Here is a 6,193-nt window from a genome sequence, read left to right on the forward strand (position 1 = left end):
GACGACTCCGACGACAGTGACAGTGGAGCCACCTATCTGCCCAAAATGACGTATGAGGTCACCGTAAAATATAGGGTAGTTTTTTTTTAGTTCACCGGACGAAATAACGTCTGGTTTTATGTAAAAGCTATCCAAATTTGAACGAAAATCGTTCAATTTGTTTAAATTTGTGTCATTTTTTTCAAACTCTGTTTAAAATGTTTTCAAACATTTGTGGCTAGCTTTGGATGACCGGCTTTTGTATCATTGCCATGGACTGGTCTTTGCAAAAGGAAAAAAGAAAAGGAATGCCCTCAAAGAAGAACGGGGGCAGAGAGAGTCTTGACCACGAGCAAAACAGAACAGCCCCTCTCCTCCGTCGTCCCCCAATCTCCCCTGCAAAACCCTCGCCCCCTCCGCGATTCCCCCGCCGCCGCGCCAAGCGCCGCCGCGAAGCCCGCCCTCCCGACCCCCTCCAAGGCGCCCGTGATGACGACGACCGCCACGACGGCCCACTCCGGCGCGGCGGGCGCGTCGTCGTCCTTCTACGCGCCGCCCTCCCGCCGCCTCCACTTCTTCGTGCGCGCCACCGACTCCAAGACCATCGCGATGCACGCGGCCGCGGACGACACCGTCGCCGCCGTGCTCGCCCACCTCGCCGACCGCGGCTACGGCTGCGACCTGCGCCTCCTCCACGCGGGGCGCCAGCTCGAGCCGGAGGCCACCGTCGCCTCGCTCGGCCTCCCGCCCGACTCCACCCTCCAGCTCGCGGCGCGCCTCCGCTCCACCCCGCACCCCAAGGCCTGGCAGCTCGCCTCGCACATCGCCGCCACCGCCGCCTCCTGGGACGCCGGCACCGCCACCGCCAACACCCTGGAAGACCTCGTCAAGGAGTACATCTTCTGCTGCGACCTCGGCAGCGAGCAGAACCGGAATGATCTCTGGGCCAAGGGCGCCGAGGAGCACCTCGACATCTTCCTCCAGTCGGGCGCCGCCATCGCGCTGGTTCACCTCTACCTCTCAGATTCCTCCTCCTCTCGCGTCTACGCCGAGCGCGCCATCAGGTGCTTTCTCAGCACCGACCCTGCGACCTTACCGCCCAATGTAAGGCTCGTCACGGCGCCGGTGCTGCTGAAATTCTGCCGCTTGCTTTCTCTGGCCGCGGGCAATAAGGATCCCCTCTACAAGTCATGCCGTCATACACTTGCATCGGTGCTCTGCTTGCCACTCTCAGGGCTCGTTGCCTCCAAATCTCCTACCAAGGTGATCGAGCAGGTCCTCCCGTTTGCCAGAGAAATAGTTGAATTGGTTCTGGATGGACTGGGATCAGAGCCCATGATGGTGTCAAGGACAGACCTTGAGGAGCTCTCAAACTTCTTTCAAGTCTTGCGCCAGCAGGTACTCCTTTGGATGCCAAAGAATGTGTACAGCAGGGAGCGTAAGCGTACCGACACATGGGTGTGGGAGTTGCAGGAAATGTCCACGAACCTGCTGAAAAAGATGGATGAGTGTCTGGAGAGGTTGGAGATGGATCTTCCATCTTTATCATCTGACAGTGTGGGGGTCATAGAAAGTCAACCATTCATGGCCAGCCGATTACATATACTGGCCATATTGACAGAACTGGATATTCGAGGATGTGGCGCACAACCTTCGGTTAGTAGTGCTGGCACACAAAGCACCTCTCAATGTACCCGTGCGCTGTTGCAAGAGGAACGAGCATCACCACTGGCTCCTGAAGCATAAGGATCTGCTTTGTTTCGTAGCAAGTAACTTAAATTGAGAAATCCACCCAACGCTGAGCTTGTTTTCACATAGACTGAGAAAGTATACAATGTAGCAGTCTAACAGGCCTGATTATATCATGCAGGTATATTCAGCATCTCCCAAAGTTCCTGTCCTGCATCTTGCTTTCGTTTCCAGTAGCCGTCAAATTATGTCATGCTATCAAAGAACAGAGTAGCCTGGTGCCGCCGTAGATTTTGATAGTTCCATTTAAACAAATAATTTTTTGCCTTTTTAACTGCTTGGAATAACTTACTTTTGCATATTCCGCAGCCATTTCTTCTCACCAAATTAATAAAATATATTCCATAGTTTACCAATCACAAACTTAGCCTTTTTTATAGCTTTTTCCACATCGAATTGTAAGATATTTTAGCAGTTCAACTGTCACATACTAGCCTTAAACTAACTAATTTCTAACCCTTCCCGTTCCCAACTGAGTAGGGGGTGAGTTCTTTCCGTTTTATATTAGCTGAAACCAAGCCTTTAGAGATGTAATTGTCAGGACCCCGACTCAATGCCACATTGATCTAGCATGTAACACCTCATATCACTTTGCGGCCTCACGCACGGTATTCCCACGGGTGTCGCCATACCTTTGCCCGGGACCGTTTGCGCCTTTTGTCACATGTATATGATAGTGTCGCTAGCATCCATATGATAAGGAGCCCAGGCTGACATGGCTAGTCGTAAACCCAAAGTGGCACAAACTTACAGGGACAGGCATCCATGACCCAGCATCGAACGTGTCGGTCATCAACGAGTGAATTCAGGCTGTAGTACTGGGCTAGCAGGACTCCGGTGAACCGGGCTGTAACTCTGAGCTAGCAGGACTCCGGTGTTTATCGCGTGACATTTCCCCGAGGGGACAGACACAGGAACGAAGAATGACACATGCCGGCCAGCCTAAGTGTTCTGGAGCAGTAGCAAGCTACCATGTCTCAGTGGAAGCACTAGGAGACATTTCCCGGTAAGAGAGGCTACTAAGGATAAACAACTAGATAGTCAGATCCCACACATACCAAGCATTTCAATAACATACACACAATATGCTCGATATGTGCAAATACAACATGGCATCACAACATGACTCTACAACTCAAGTATTTTATTCAATAGGCTCCAAGGAGCGAGATATTACAAACATGGGTCTCACGACCCAACATTCAGAGCATACAAGTCAAAGCACAAGCGGAAGCTTAACATGTCTGAGTACAGACATCTACAAAAAAAAGGCTGAGAAGCCTGACTATCTACCAGATCCTGTCGAGGGCACAAGATCGTAGCTGAGGTAACAAGCTAAACGTCGAAGTCCACGCGGAACTACTAGTGAGACGGAAGTCTCTGGAAAAAACGTAAAATAGGAAAACGTGAGTACAAATGTACCCAGCAAGACTTACATCAGAACTAACTACATATGCATCATTATCAACAAAGGGGATGGTGGGGTTTAACTGCAGCAAGCCAACTTTGACTCGGTGGCTATCCTGAACTACGACTGCAAGTAACTCTTTTGAGGTGGCGCACACGAGTCCACATATGCACCATATCAATACACCACTATGGATCCGCTCCCGTCTCCCTACGAGAACGCCATCCATAGCACTCACACTTATCTTGCGTATTTTAGAGTACCACTTTCACTTGTCTATGAACTGTACAGGCAACCCAGAAGTCCTTTACCGCGGACACGGCTATTCGAATAGATGATGTTAACCCTGCAGGGGTGTACTTCTTCACACACGCTCTCACCACTTACCGCCGTTTATACGACATGTACTCGGCAACCTTCAAGCGGGAGCCCAGCGAGGGTGTCGGCCACGACCTACCTAAACACTCAAGTCTCTAGTTCAGGTTTATCGTCTATTTAGGTTTCATCCGCAGGGAGTCCGGCCGAGGTTTCCACATACAGCCTCGAACGATGTGTGCAGGGTTCCCGAGACACCAAACGGGCGCCCGGTACACCGTGCCACGTGCCTACCGCATCACAGCCCACCCCTCCGGTCAGCGCTGCGCACGGCCTCCAGCATACTACAAACACCAGAAACTACTTGCAACTCCTGACAGAGGACAAGGGTGATTAAGAAGCCGAGAGGGTCCATTGGTTTCGGGCCCAATGCGTGGTAGTAACTGTTTCATGGATCACAAACACAGAACTCAGTTCCTGAGGATGGCTTCAATGAGACAACCCACCATGTACTCCTACATGGCCTCTCACCGCTACCTTTACCAAATCGTGTTCACACACTTAGCTCACACACAGTAGGACATGTTCACCACATTCCAATTCATCCCCGATGAATCAGACCTGACTCAACTCTAAGCAGTAGCAGGCATGACAAACAAGCATGAATGAGTAGGCACAACAGGGCTCAAACAACTCCTACTCATGCTAGTGGGTTTCATCTATTTACTGTGGCAATGACAGGTCATGCAGAGGATAAAGGGGTTCAGCTACTGCAGCAAGTAATAGTTGAATCATTGTTGTCCTAATGCAGTAAAAGAGAGCAGGAGCGAGAGAGTGGGATTGTATCAGAATGAACAAGGGGGTTTTGCTTGCCTGACGGAGTGGTAGTGGAATACTGCCCTTCAGTTGGATACTCGTGAATATCCTCGGAGGCAGAACCTACCACGAAGAACACATCGAAACACAATCACCACATGGCAATATGCAACAATATGATGCATGCAATGACATGGCAAAATGAGTGTGTTTGGGCTAGTGCAACTTAGGACAGAATAGTTTGAGCACATTTGAATCAAGGATTCAAATGCTAGCTCATAATAGGAGGTCATATAAGTGCATTTTCTTGTTTCACCTAAACAACAAGGTTAAAGTGTTCTGACATGCATGAAACTAGTACAGATGGAAAGATTGGATTTTTCTGATCAAATTTCATATATAAAACTTTGCATTTGGAGTTACGGATCAATTTCTATGAATTTTTGAAGTTTGTACTATTTTCTGGAATTTCCGGTATAAGAATAATTCCAGTAATTGAATTAATGCGTCAACATTGCGTCAGGGTGACGTCATCAGTCAACGGAGCTGGTCCAGGTCAAACTGACCAGTGGGTCCCGCGTGTCAGTAGTTAGTTAAACTAACTAAAATTAGTTAGTGCTAATCCTAGGTTAATTAGCAGAGCGGGCCCCACTTGTCATAGACTCAGGGGGTAGTCAACCTGGGCCCGCCCAGTCAAAGTCAACGGGGTCAAACCCGCCGGCGTTTAGCCGCCGGCGAGGCCAGACACGGCGGTGGAAGTGCGTTTTCGTGCTCCGGCGACCAAATGGACGGTGGAGACCATTTACGCGAAGCTGGGAACGAGCCGCGTCGTTTGGTGGCAGTGGTGGAGCTCGGGGTGGCCGGGAACGTCGCCGGCGACGACCTTGGCGGTCGCCGGAGTCGGGTGAAGTCGAACCCAAAGCTACGGGGTACGGCGAGGCGCGTGGAGTGGTGCTACGGGTTCCTGCGAGTTCGGGGAGTGTGTTGGACATGGGGGTGTGGCCAGTGGGTGGCCGGAGTCACGTCGGCGACGAGCTCGGCGGCGGCGCGTGCGGTGGAGCTTCGTGCAGTCGCTACGGTGCACAAGAAAGCAAACGGAGAGGATGGGGAGGCAGCTGAGCTCACAGCGGTCACGTAGGAGCAAACGGCGCGGTCGGGGACGAGCTGATGCGGCGGCAACGACGAAGGGGATCTGCGGCGGTGCTCGGTGAAGTCGAGCTCGAAGAGGACGAAGCAGGGCGCGCGAGCGCTCGGGGCTCGGGCTGCTCGACGGAGACGACGACGGTGAAGCTGTTGGACTTGGTGGAGCGGCGCGGGGACGATGAAGGACGCGAGAACTACGGTGGCGCGGGCGCAGCAACGTCGACCATGGTGCGGGAGAGCGAGGGAGAGAGGCAGGGGGCGAGTGAGGTGTCCACGGGGTCGGGGTGGCGATGTGGAGCTCACCCAGGTGTCCAGGGGCGCGGGCGGCAAGCAGGTGGCGCCGTGGCGAGCTCGTGCTTGCCGGCGTCACCTCTGTGCCTGCCTGGCGAGGACGAAGCAGCTGGCTGGCATGGGCCAGCACAGCGTTGGGCCTGCCAGGTGGGCTGCGGCCAGGTAAGTTCCCTCCTTCTCTTTTATTTTCTGTTTTCTATTTTTCTGTAACTGTGTGGCTTTATTAAAAATACTTAGGCATCTTTAAAAATCCTGAAAATAATCAGGGGCTCTGTTTAGATTATTTCCAACAGCCCACACTTATTTTCAGAATTATTTGGGCATTTAAAATATTTTATAGCATTTATATGCGCAAATGCAATTAGTAATGATTTAATCCAATGACCTTATGTGTCCTGGAAAAATGTGAACCCATTTTGTCAGAGGTTCTAACCCAAAACAAAAAGGTTAGACTTTTTAGAAGGGCATTTCAGGTTCATTGAAAATAATTTT

At 51.5% G+C, this 6,193-nt stretch overlaps 1 pseudogene; it reads left to right on the top strand.

Moving 5' to 3' along the window:
- The first annotated feature begins 348 nt into the window (after positions 1–348).
- LOC123112434 (E3 ubiquitin-protein ligase UPL5-like) overlaps positions 349–6,193 on the top strand; it is an 11,233-nt pseudogene continuing 5,388 nt past the window's right edge.

The sequence above is a fragment of the Triticum aestivum genome, chromosome 5B (assembly GCF_018294505.1).
Source record: "Triticum aestivum cultivar Chinese Spring chromosome 5B, IWGSC CS RefSeq v2.1, whole genome shotgun sequence".
NCBI classification, from domain to species: Eukaryota; Viridiplantae; Streptophyta; class Magnoliopsida; order Poales; family Poaceae; genus Triticum; species Triticum aestivum.